Below are 14,118 nucleotides of genomic sequence, written 5' to 3'. Positions count from 1 at the left end.
TCCGCTCCAGATAGGGCTCCCATTTGTGTCATCTGTGGCATGTCGCACCACCCTAATTCAAATATTATGACAAGGTAGCAACCAGACATGTTGAAGGACTGTGAGGAAACAGGCAGTGTTAAGAGTACTTCCTGCATAAGAAATGATATTTTCATTTTTAAAATCTACATTTCCCCTCTTGGCAGTGGCCCAGCGATGCAGACAAGGGCTGTAACAATGACTAATGTGCAGCTCTTAATGTACCTGCTAACTACAAGTCAGGGCACTTTTACACCTGTATCACAAATCTTGATGTTTCAGTAGTAGTTACACACTAGCAGGCAATGCCTTCCCCCCTCCACCCCCAAGGGAATAAACTCCCCTGGAATAATATGTGAGGAGTCCTTGGCATGCCGATAGGGGTCAGCTGCTCCTGATGCAGGAGGAGGCAGCTTAGACCTGCCTAGAGGCCATCAGAGCTGCCACTGGAGTTGAGCCTCCAGTGTCTGCTAATTTCAGCTTCATGAGCAGCAGGGCCGCCTCTACTAGGTGGGGCCTGAAGTCTCTGGTCAGTCTGGGGAACTCAGGAGGACATCTGCCACTGTCACAGTGTTGCTGTGTGGACCCTGCTGATCTTGGTGCAGACCCCTGTCAGTTTGCCAAGGCAAAAACCATCCCATATTTGAGAAGTGGCTTCTTCTCTGTGCCACACTCTGTACTGGGATTCCCTATCCCCAGCAAATTGATCTGCTTCCCAAGGTAGTAAGATTCTACAGATTCACTCAAGAGCCATTTCCCAAGGTGACCCCACAGCTCAGGGGTGGGTGGTTTGGATGGGCCCTAGTACTAAGTTCTAGTTCTGTGCTTAGAGCTAAGCCTTCCTGATCCTCTGACTTGTTGAGGACCCTCTGTTTCATTTTCCAAGCCACCTAGGACCTTGCTTGTATATTACAAAGATGCCCCCTAGAGTTTGGATCCTAGTTCTGATTTTTTTTTTTTTTTTTTTTTTTTTTTTGGTCACCCTTTTCCTTTATGCTGAGCCACCTTTCAGGAGCTCCAATGCCCTTTTCTGCTCCTTGGCCTGAGTCAAGACCTTGCCCAGGCCATGAAATATATTTTTACAGTCTGACAACTCAATGGGGGACTTCTGCTTCTGGGAGGATACTCTCCCCTATTCTTCCCACTAAGTGAAGCTCAAAACCCTTGGACTTTGTATATACAGTAAACATAAGAAAGCTCTGAAGGTAGAAAGAAGAAGGCAGATGGGCCAGGGACCTTGGGACCCAAGTGTCATAGGCCGAATTGTGTCCCTCCAAAAAATTCATATGCTAACATTTTCATCCCCAGTGATTGCATTTGAGGATAAAGTCTTTAAAGAGGTAAGGAAAAATGAGGTCATTTAGAGTGGTCCCTGTCATGCCGGACCCCTACTGACTTCAGTAGAGATGGTGCCATTTTTGAGAGGCTGAAGAAGAGACCTGGAGCCAGTGCATGAGACCTAGAGTTTATTGAGGGGACTTACATACAGGGTGGCCCAGTGGTGATGGGCTGGACAGGAAAACTGACCACCTGTCAAAAGCACATGGTTTGCATAGCATTTTCACTTAGCACCCTCCCCTGGCAATCTCCATCTGGCAACTTTCATTCAACCCACGACGAAGCCTGCATTCCATGGGATGGGTCAGGGTTTCCAATGCTCCTCATAGATATGGAATGAATCTCCAGGTTGGCCACTCCAAGTTATTGCTGCCAGCTGCATCTGCCATATAGGCCCTAATCCAATGTGATTGGTGTCCTTTTAAGAAGAGAAGATTAGGACACAGACAAATACACACAGAAGATCACGTGAAGACACCGAAAGAAAAGAGCCATCTGCAATCCAAGGAGAGGGGCCTGAAAAGAAGCCAATCTTGCTGACACGTTGACCCCAGACTTCCAGCCTTCAGAACTGTGAAATAATACGTTTCTGTTGTTTAAGTCAACCAATCTGTTGTACTTGTTATGATAGTTCTAGATAACTGATATACCAAGGAATCACACAGTGGTGAGTTTCTTTAGCCTTGTGTATTCCAGACATGGAGCTCAAGAAGTTAGCAACCTGAAAACACCAACAGGTTTAGACCAGAAACCAAACCCCCAACAAAAGCCCACTTACCTAGCCAAAAGACAAGGAAAGGGTCAGCCTAGCAAGGCAGAGACATTTTAGATAATAACAGCTCTGCTCCAGACGAACATTATAGAGAAAACTGTGGCCTCACCCCTACCCATGCCTGCAGAAGCCAAGCAGAAAGCCTAGACTTCCAGCCTCATCAGGCTGTAACGAGGCATCCCTAGTTCTCTCACTGGGTTTGTGTCTGAGAAGGCTGAGTAGGGAGCAGGAACTTTCATTCCTGTAGGGTGGTAAAGAGCCTCCCTCCCATGGTGTCACTGAAGGCCACATGGGGAGGTGCAATGAGACACTCCTAACACTCTCAGCCAGGGACGTATCAGTGGAGGCCTAGTGAGGTCTGGAATACCCATCCCTGCCCAGGAGAAATGAGGATCCTCCTCCCTCAATTATCACCAGAGGCCAACTGGTGATAACTCCTCCGACCAGGCACTCCCCCTTATTCCTGCCAGAGTGGTATCAAAGGCAGCCAGCTGAATTAGCTCACTAAATTGTATTAGCCAATGCAATATGTAGCCAACTAAATATTTACTACATAAACCTTTTTCAGAATCTCATAATACAATACAAAAATGTCCAGGTTTTAATAGAAAATCACTCAGCATATCAAAAACAGGAAGATCTCAAGTCAAATCACAAAAGGCCATCAATGGATGCCAGCACCAAGGTGACAGAGATGTTAGAGTTATCTGGAAAAAATATTTTAAACATTTTATGCTATTTATCTATTTATTTTTATAAACAGAGACAGGGTCTCACTATATTGATCAGGCTGGTCTCAGATTCCTGACCTCAAGTGATCCTCCTGCCTCAGCCTCCCAAAGTGCTGGGGTTACAGGCTGGAGCCACTGCACTGAACCAGACAAAGATTTTCTAAAGCAGCCATCATAAACATGCTTCAGTGAGCAATACAAACAGGCTTGAAACAAATGAAAAATAGACTCTGCAAAGAATAGAGTGTTTCAGCAAAGGAGTAGAAGATACAAAGAAGGACTAAATGGAAATTTTAGAAGTGAAAAATGCAATAACCACTACATAATGTAAAAAAACACAGTGGATTGTCTCACTAGCAGAACAGAGGGAACAGAGGAGAGGATCAGTGAACAGGAAGATAGAAACATAGAAATTATGAAATCTAAACCACTGGAAAAAGGGAACAGAGCCTCAGGGACCTGCAGGATCCTAACAAAAGATCTAACATGCATGACATTGGAATCCCAGAAGAGGGGGAAAATGTTGAGGCTGAAAAAGTACAGAAGAAATAATGGCTGAAAACTCCCCAAGTTGGGAAAAGACATCAATCTATAGAACCAAGAGGCTAATCTAATTCCAAACAGGATAAACCCAACGTAATACACACCTAAGCTCATTGTAGCCAAACTGCTGAAAACTAAAGACAAAGAAAAGTCTGGAAAGCAGCATAAGAAAAATGCCTTACCTGAAGGGGAAAATAACTCCAGTGACAGAGGATTTCTCATCAGAAACCACGGAGTGAAGGAAGTGGCACATCTTTTAAATACTGAAAGACAAAAACTGTCAAGCTAGAATCCTGTAAACAGAGAAAATATTTTTCAAGAATGAAGGAAAATCAAGACATTCTTAGACAATGGAAAACTAAGAAAATTTGTCACCAGGAGACCTACCTTAAAAAAATGACTAAAAGAAATTATCTGAACAGAAGGGAAAATATTTTAAAAAAAAGGAATCTGGGAGGAGGAGCCAAGATGGCCGAATAGGAACAGCTCCGGTCTACAGCTCCCAGCGTGAGCCACGCAGAAGACGGGTGATTTCTGCATTTCCATCTGAGGTACCGTGTTCATCTCACTAGGGAGTGCCAGACAGTGGGCGCAGGTCAGTGGGTGAGCGCACCGTGCGCCAGCCGAAGCAGGGGCGAGGCATTGCCTCACTCAGGAAGCGCAAGGAGTCAGGGAGTTCCCTTTCCAGGGGTGACAGACGGCACCTGGAAAATCGGGCCACGCCCACCCGAATACTGTGCTTTTCCGACGGGCTTAGGAAACGGTGCCCCAGGAGAGTATAGCCCGCACCTGGCTCAGAGGGTCCTACGCCCATGGAGTCTCGCTGATTGCTAGCACAGCAGTCTGAGATCAAACAGCAAGTCGGCAGCGAGGCTGGGGGAGGGGCGCCTGCCATTGCCCAGGCTCGCTTAGGTAAACAAAGCAGCCGGGAAGCTTGAACTGGGTGGAGCCCACCACAGCTCAAGGAGCCCTGCCTGCCTCTGTAGGCTCCACCTCTGGGGGCAGGGCACAGACAAACAAAAAGACAGCAGTAACCTCTGCAGACTTAAATGTCCCTGTCTGACAGCTTTGAGGAGAGCAGTGGTTCTCCCAGCACACACCTGGAGATCTGAGAACGGGCAGACTGCCTCCTCAAGTGGGTCCCTGACCCCTGACCCCTGAGCAGCCTAACTGGGAGGCACCCCCCAGCAGGGGCAGACTGACACCTCACACGGCTGGCCAGGTACTCCAACAGACCTGCAGCTGAAGGTCCTGTCTGTTAGAAGGAAAACTAACAGAAAGGACACCCACACCAAAAACCCATCTGTACATCACCATCATCAAAGACCGAAAGGAGATAAAACCACAAAGATGGGGAAAAAACAGAGCAGAAAAACTGGAAACTCTAAAAAGCAGAGTACCTCTCCTCCTCCAAAGGAACGCAGTTCCTCACCAGCAATGGAACAAAGCTGGACGGAGAATGACTTTGACGAGCTGAGAGAAGAAGGCTTCAGACGATCAAATTACTCCGAGCTACGGGAGGATATTCAAACCAAAGGCAAAGAAGTTGAAAACTTTGAAAAAAATTTAGAAGAATGTATAACTAGAATAACCAATACAGAGAAGTGCTTAAAGGAGCTGATGGAGCTGAAAACCAAGGCTCGAGAACTACAGGAAGAATGCAGAAGCCTCAGGAGCCGATGCGACCAAATGGAAGAAAGGGTGTCAGCCCTGGAAGATGAAATGAATGAAATGAAGCGAGAAGGGAAGTTTAGAGAAAAAAGAATAAAAAGAAACAAGCAAAGCCTCCAAGAAATGTGGGACTATGTGAAAAGACCAAATCTATGTCTGATTGGTATACCTGAAAGTGACGGGGAGAATGGCAACAAGTTGGAAAACACTCTGCAGGATATTATCCAGGAGAACTTCCCCAATCTAGCAAGGCAGGCCAACATTCAGATTCAGGAAATACAGAGAACGCCACAAAGATACTCCTCGAGAAGAGCAACTCCAAGACACATAATTGTCAGATTCACCAAAGTTGAAATGAAGGAAAAAATGTTCAGGGCAGCCAGAGAGAAAGGTCGGGTTACCATCAAAGGGAAGCCCATCAGACTAACAGCGGATCTCTCGGCAGAAACCCTACAAGCCAGAAGAGAGTGGGGGCCAATATTCAACATTCTTAAAGAAAATAATTTTCAACCCAGAATTTCATATCCAGCCAAACTAAGCTTCATAAGTGAAGGAGAAATAAAATACTTTACAGACAAGCAAATGCTGAGAGATTTTGTCACCACCAGGCCTGCCCTAAAAGAGCTCCTGAAGGAAGCGCTAAACATGGAAAGGCACAACCGGTACCAGCCACTGCAAAATCATGCCAAAATGTAAAGACCATCGAGACTAGGAAGAGACTGCATCAACTAATGAGCAAAATAACCAGCTAACATCATAATGACAGGATCAAATTCACACATAACAATATTAACTTTAAATGTAAATGGACTAAATGCTCCAATTAAAAGACACAGACTGGCAAATTGGATAAAGACTCAAGACCCATCAGGGTGCTGTATTCAGGAAACCCATCTCATGTGCAGAGACACATATAGGCTCAAAATAAAAGGATGGAGGAAGATCTACCAAGCAAATGGAAAACAAAAAAAGGCAGGGGTTGCAATCCTAGTCTCTGATAAAACAGACTTTAAACCAACAAAGATCAAAAGAGACACAGAAGGCCATTACATAATGGTAAAGGGATTAATTCAACAAGAAGAGCTAACTATCCTAAATATATATGCACCCAATACAGGAGCACCCAGATTCATAAAGCAAGTCCTGAGTGACCTACAAAGAGACTTAGACTCCCACACATTAATAATGGGAGACTTTAACACCCCACTGTCAACATTAGACAGATCAACAAGACAGAAAGTCAACAAGGATACCCAGGAATTGAACTCAGCTCTGCACCAAGCAGACCTAATAGACATCTACAGAACTCTCCACCCCAAATCAACAGAATATACATTTTTTTCAGCACCACACCACACCTATTCCAAAATTGACCACATACTTGGAAGTAAAGCTCTCCTCAATAAATGTAAAAGAACAGAAATTATAACAAACTATCTCTCAGATCACAGTGCAATCAAGCTAGAACTCAGGATTAAGAATCTCACTCAAAACCGCTCAACTACATGGAAACTGAACAACCTGCTCCAGAATGACTACTGGGTACATAACGAAATGAAGGCAGAAATAAAGATGTTCTTTGAAACCAACGAGAACCAAGACACAACATACCAGAATCTCTGGGATGCATTCAAAGCGGTGTGTAAAGGGAAATTTATAGCACTAAATGCCCACAAGAGAAAGCAGGAAAGATCCAAAATTGACACCCTAACATCACAATTAAAAGAACTAGAAAAGCAAGAGCAAACACATTCAAAAGCTAGCAGAAGGCAAGAAATAACTAAAATCAGAGCAGAACTGAAGGAAATAGAGACACAAAAAACCCTTCAAAAAATTAATGAATCCAGGAGTTGGTTTTTTGAAAGGATCAACAAAATTGATAGACCACTAGCAAGATTAATAAAGAAAAAAAGAGAGAAGAATCAAATAGACGCAATAAAAAATGATAAAGGGGATATCACCACCGATCCCACAGAAATACAAACTACCATCAGAGAATATTACAAACACCTCTACGCAAATAAACTAGAAAATCTAGAAGAAATGGATAAATTCCTCAACACATACACCCTCCCAAGACTAAACCAGGAAGAAGTTGAATCTCTGAATAGACCAATAACAGGAGCTGAAATTGTGGCAATAATCAATAGCTTACCAACCAAAAAAAGTCCAGGACCAGATGGGTTCACAGCCGAATTCTACCAGAGGTACAAGGAGGAGCTGGTACCATTCCTTCTGAAACTATTCCAATCAATAGAAAAAGAGGGAATCCTCCCTAACTCATTTTATGAGGCCAGCATCATCCTGATACCAAAGCCTGGCAGAGACACAACAAAAAAAGAGAATTTTAGACCAATATCCTTGATGAACATTGATGCAAAAATCCTCAATAAAATACTGGCAAACAGAATCCAGCAGCACATCAAAAAGCTTATCCACCATGATCAAGTGGGCTTCATCCCTGGGATGCAAGGCTGGTTCAATATATGCAAATCAATAAATGTAATCCAGCATATAAACAGAACCAAAGACAAAAACCACATGATTATCTCAATAGATGCAGAAAAGGCCTTTGACAAAATTCAACAACCCTTCATGCTAAAAACTCTCAATAAATTAGGTATTGATGGGACATATCTCAAAATAATAAGAGCTATCTATGACAAACCCACAGCCCATATCATACTGAATGGGCAAAAACTGGAAGCATTCCCTTTGAAAACTGGCACAAGACAGGGATGCCCTCTCTCACCACTTCTATTCAACATAGTGTTGGAAGTTCTGGCCAGGGCAATTAGGCAGGAGAAGGAAATAAAGGGTATTCAATTAGGAAAAGAGGAAGTCAAATTGTCCGTGTTTGCAGATGACATGATTGTATATCTAGAAAACCCCATTGTCTCAGCCCAAAATCTCCTTAAGCTGATAAGCAACTTCAGCAAAGTCTCAGGATACAAAATCAATGTACAAAAATCACAAGCATTCTTATACATCAATAACAGACAAACAGAGAGCCAAATCATGAGTGAACTCCCATTCACAATTGCTTCAAAGAGAATAAAATACCTAGGAATCCAACTTACAAGGGATGTGAAAGACCTCTTCAAGGAGAACTACAAACCACTGCTCAAGGAAATAAAAGAGGATACAAACAAATGGAAGAACATTCCATGCTCATGGGTAGGAAGAATCAATATTGTGAAAATGGCCATCCTTCCCAAGGTAATTTACAGATTCAATGCCATCCCCATCAAGCTACCAATGACTTTCTTCACAGCATTGGAAAAAACTACTTTAAAGTTCATATGGAACCAAAAAAGAGCCCGCATCGCCAAATCAATCCTAAGCCAAAAGAACAAAGCTGGAGGCATCACACTACCCGACTTCAAACTATACTACAAGGCTACAGTAACCAAAACAGCATGGTACTGGTACCAAAACAGAGATATAGATCAATGGAACAGAACAGAGCCATCAGAAATAATGCCACATATCTACAACTATCTGATCTTTGACAAACCTGAGAAAAACAAGAAACGGGGAAAGGATTCCCTATTTAATAAATGGTGCTGGGAAAACTGGCTAGCCATATGTAGAAAGCTGAAACTGGATCCCTTCCTTACACCTTATACAAAAATCAATTCAAGATGGATTAAAGACTTAAATGTTAGACCTAAAACCATAAAAACCCTAGAAGAAAACCTAGGCATTACCATTCAGGACATAGGCATGGGCAAGGACTTCATGTCTAAAACACCAAAAGCAATGGCAACAAAAGCCAAAATTGACAAATGGAATCTAATTAAACTAAAGAGCTTCTGCACAGCAAAGGAAACTACCATCAGAGTGAACAGGCAACCTACAAAATGGGAGAAAATTTTTGCAACCTACTCATCTGACAAAGGGCTAATATCCAGAGTCTACAATGAACTCCAACAAATTGACAAGAAAAAAACAAACAACCCCATCAAAAAGTGGGCAAAGGACATGAACAGACACTTCTCAAAAGAAGACATTTATGCAGCCAAAAAACACATGAAAAAATGCTCACCATCACTGGCCATCAGAGAAATGCAAATCAAAACCACAATGAGATACTATCTCACACCAGTTAGAATGGCAATCATTAAAAAGTCAGGAAACAACAGGTGCTGGAGAGGATGTGGAGAAATAGGAACACTTTTACACTGTTGGTGGGACTGTAAACTAGTTCAACCCTTGTGGAAGTCAGTGTGGCGATTCCTCAGGGATCTAGAACTAGAAATTCCATTCGACCCAGCCATCCCATTACTGGGTATATACCCAAAGGACTATAAATCATGCTGCTATAAAGACACATGCACACATATGTTTATTGCAGCATTATTCACAATAGCAAAGACTTGGAACCAACCCAAATGTCCAACAATGATAGACTGGATTAAGAAAATGTGGCACATATACACCATGGAATACTATGCAGCCATAAAAAATGATGAGTTCATGTCCTTTGTAGGGACATGGATGAAATTGGAAATCATCATTCTCAGTAAACTATCGCAAGAACAAAAAACCAAACACCGCATATTCTCACTCATAGGTGGGAATTGAACAATGAGAACACATGGACACAGGAAGGGGAACATCACACTTCGGGGACTGTTGTGGGATGGGGGGAGGGGGGAGGGATAGCATTGGGAGATATACCTAATGCTAGATGACGAGTTAGTGGGTGCAGCGCACCAGCATGGCACATGTATACATATGTAACTTACCTGCACATTGCGCACGTGTACCATAAAACCTAAAGTATAATAATAATAATAATAATAATAATAATAATAATAATAAAAATAAAAATAAAATAAAATAAAATAAAAAGGAATCTGGGGACATCAAGAAGGAAGACAGGATATGGTAAGCAAAAATACCAGTAAATATGATATACTTTCCTTCTTTTGATTTTCTATATTATGTTTGACAGTTGAAGCAAAAATTATAACACTCTTTGATGTGGTTCTAAATGTATATATAGCAAATATTTAAAACAATTATAAATAGGGCACATAAAGGGATGTAAATTTAGGTAAAGTTTCTATACTTCACAGGTAACTTACTCAACTTGATAAAGAACATCTACCAAAATATCCTATAACTATACTTAATGGCAAAAGACTGAAGGTTTTCCCAAAAAGACTAGGGACGAAGCAATGATGTCCACTCTCACCACTCCTATTCAATGTAACGCTGAAAGTTCCAGCCAGTGGAATAAGGCTAGGAAAAGAAATAAAAATATATGGGCTGGAAAGGAAGAAATAAAATTGTCCCTACTTGCAGATGACAGGATTGCCTATATAAAAAACAAGAAGGAATCCACAAAAAATCTTCTATCGCTAATAAGTGATTTCAGCAAGGTCACAAGATACAAGTAAAAATACAAAAGTCAAATGTTTTTCTATATGCTAGCAATTAACACATGGGCATCAAAATTAAAAATATAATACTATTTACAATCACTCAAAATAAAATGAAATATTTAGCTGTGAATCTAACAAAATATGTATAGCGCCTATATGCTGAAAACTACCAAACACCAATGAAAAAAATAGAAGAATATCTAAATAAATGATGAGGCATATCATGTTCATAATTGGAAGATGCAACATTGTAAAGATGTCAATTCTCCCCAACTGATATGCCGATTTAATTCAACTCCTATCAAAATCCCAGCAAGATTTTTGTAGATAATAGGCAAGATTATTCTACACTTTATATGGAGAGGCAAAGGGACTAGAATAACTAAAATGATCTTGAAAAGATCTGAGGAATCAGTCTACTCATTTTCATGACTTACAGTACAGCCACCGTAATTATGACTGTGTGGTATTGGCAGAGGCGGAGACACATAGATCAACAGAACAGGCAGATAACCCAGAAATAGATCCACACAAATTTACCCAAATAATTTTTGACAAAGCAATTCAATGGGGGAAAGATCACTTTTTCAACAAATGGTGCTTGAATAATTGAACATCTGTAGATAAAAGACCAAAAAACAAAAACCACCTCAACCTAAATTTCATACCTTATACAAGATTAACTCAAAATAGATTACACACTTAAATGTAAAAATTGAAATCTGTAAAACGTTAAGATTAAAAGAAATAGGAGAAAATCTTAGAGCTAGGCAAAGAGTTCTTAGACTTGACAACAAACCATGGTACATAAAATTTAAAATTGATAAAATGGACTTTATGTAAATGAAAGACTTTTGCTCTGAGAAAGATACTTAGGAGGATGAAAAGACAGCCTACATAACTATGGGAAAATATTTGCAGACCACATATCTCAAAAGAACTAGTATGTAGCACATGTAAAGAACACTCTGGGGACCAAGGCGGGAGGATGGCTTGAGCCCAGGAGTTTGAAGCTGCAGAGAGCAATGATGGCACCACACTGCCCTCCAGCCTGGGCAACAGAGCAAGGCCTTGTCAAAAAAAAAAGAAAAGAAAAGAAAAAAAACCCTCTCAGAACTCAACAATAAAATTCAAACAATCTAACTGGCAAAAGGCATGAAGAAATATTTCACCAAAGACAAAATACAGATGGCAAATAAGCACTTGAAAAGATGTTTGGCTGGGCCCGGTGGCTCATGCCTGCAATTCCAGCACTTTGGGAGGCTGAGGCAGGCAGATCACTTCAGGTCAGGAGTTCAAGACCAGCCTGGTCAACATGGTGAAACCCTGTCTCTCCTAATAATACAAAAATTAGCCAGTCGTGGTGGCAGTTGCCTGTAATCCCAGCTACTCGGGAGGCTGAGGCAGGAGAATCGCTTGAACCCAGGAGGCAGAGGTTGCAGTGAGATGAGAGATTGTGCCCACTGCACTCCAGCCTGGGTGACAGAGCGAGGCTCCATCTCAAAAAAAAAAGAAAAAAAAGAAAAAGAAAAAAAAGAAAAGATGTTCAACATCATTAGCCATTAGAGAAATGCAAATTTTAAAACACACCTATTAGAATGACTAAAATAAAAAAGTTGTTATTATTTTTAAATGGGGCAAATAAAGGGAGGTAAAGGCAGGTAAGGTTTCTATACAAGGGTAACTTAACTTGATAAAGAACATCTACAAAAAAACCGTATACCTAACAGTGTGCTTCATGGTAAGAAAGAGACTGAAGGTTCTCCCAAAAAGATCAGGAACAAAGCAAGGATGTCCATTTTTACCACTCATATATAAATATAGTTGTTGCTATTTTTATTTTAGTCTTTCTGATCAGTGTGTTTTAAAATTTTTCTAATTATTATTGAATGCTGAGGAGAATGAAGAAAAACTGGATCAAGATCTAGAAGGTTTCCCTTACCACAATTTAAATTGCCGATGGAATTGTAAAGTGATATGGTCAGTTTGAAAAACATTTTGACAGTTTTAAAAAATATTAAGCCTGCCACTACCATGTATTTCTTGGCCTTTTCCTTACAGAAATGAAAAGCTGTGTTCACATAGAAACCTGCACATGAATGTTTATAGAAATTTTCTTCGTTATATCCTAATATTGGAAATAATCCAGATGTTCTTCAGTGGGAATATGGTTAAACAAACCGTGGTACAGCCATACCGTGGAATACTACTTGACAGTAAAATGATATCAGCTTTCATTCAGGCAACAACCTGGATGAAGCTCCAGGGAATTATGCCGAGTGAAAAAAGTGTGTGATTTATATAATTTTTTTTTTTTTTTTTGGTCAGAGTAGTGCTCTGTTACCCAGGCTGAAATGTAGTGGCACAATCTTGGCTCACTGCAACCTCCATCTCCCGGGTTCAAGCAATTCTGGTGCTTCAGCCTCCCAAGTAGATGGGATTACAGGTGCACACCACCATACCCAGTTAATTTCTTTTTCTTTCTTTCTTTTTTTTTTTTTTTTTTTTAGTAGAGATAGGGTTTCGCCATGTTGGCCAAGCTGGTCTTGAACTCCTGGCCTGAAGTGATCCACCCACCTCGGCCTCCCAAAGTACTGTATTCTTGAAGGTATAGAAATTATAGAAATGGAGAACAGCCAGTGAGTGGCTGCCAGGCACTAAGGAGGGGGTGATGGTGGAAGGCAAGTGGGTGTGGCTATAGAAGGACAACATGAAGATCCTGGTGGTAATGGAAACCTTCTATATCTTGACTGTATCAATTACAACATCTCAGTTGTGATATTGTGTTATAGTTTTGCAAGATGTTATCACTGAGGAAACTAAGTAAAGTTTCATGGAATCCCTCTGTATCATTTTTTACAACTTATGTGAATCTGCAATTATCTCAAAATAAAAAATTATATTCTGTTGGGCATAATGGCTCAGGTGTTTCTCTCCAGCACTTTGAAAGTCTAAGGTGTTAGGATTGCTTGAGCCCAGGATTTCAAAGTTGCAGTGAGCCATGATTGTGCCGCTGAACTCCAATCTGGGTGACAGTGAGAACTTGACTCAAAAAAATATTATTTTTTTTTTGATTAAAAGAAAAACCCTAGCGATTATTTCTGGCTTTATATAGTATAGCCAGTTCAGTATTTCCTCCTGCTCTTCTCAGAAGCCAAGCAAAAATAACAAAGAAAACAAGCAACAGACATGCTAACACCATCCTTGACAAAACTAGGAAACAGTAGAAACCCCAAATCACGCGACAGTAGGACGGGTGGTCTAACAATGAAGGTCAAGTTGAAATGCAAGCAGATGCAGAAGATGCAGATTTTTAAGAGGAACCCTGTAAAGGCTAAAGTGAAACAGTGGATGCAGACTGATGGTAAGGGAAGAAAAAAAAAAAAACTCCTATGGACTCAGTTTGATTCCAAAGCAAAGTAGAGGAAGTAGAAGCTGAATAAGCCATTATACAGACAACCTGCATCTTTAGGGAGCATTTTGTCAATGTGGCAGGATGCAGGAGAAAGACTGCATTGTGAATCACCCTCAGTAACTATCTCAGTTGTTGAAGGAAAAGTAATCATTAAAGAAATCATTCACATACACAATCTTGCAGGATGAGAAGAATTATTCAGACTGTACCAGAGGAGAGAGTTTCCTCCTGCAAGTG

Source organism: Pongo abelii, chromosome 1 (assembly GCF_028885655.2).
Source record: "Pongo abelii isolate AG06213 chromosome 1, NHGRI_mPonAbe1-v2.0_pri, whole genome shotgun sequence".
Lineage (NCBI taxonomy): Eukaryota > Metazoa > Chordata > Mammalia > Primates > Hominidae > Pongo > Pongo abelii.
Note: the sequence above shows the minus strand (reverse complement) of the source record.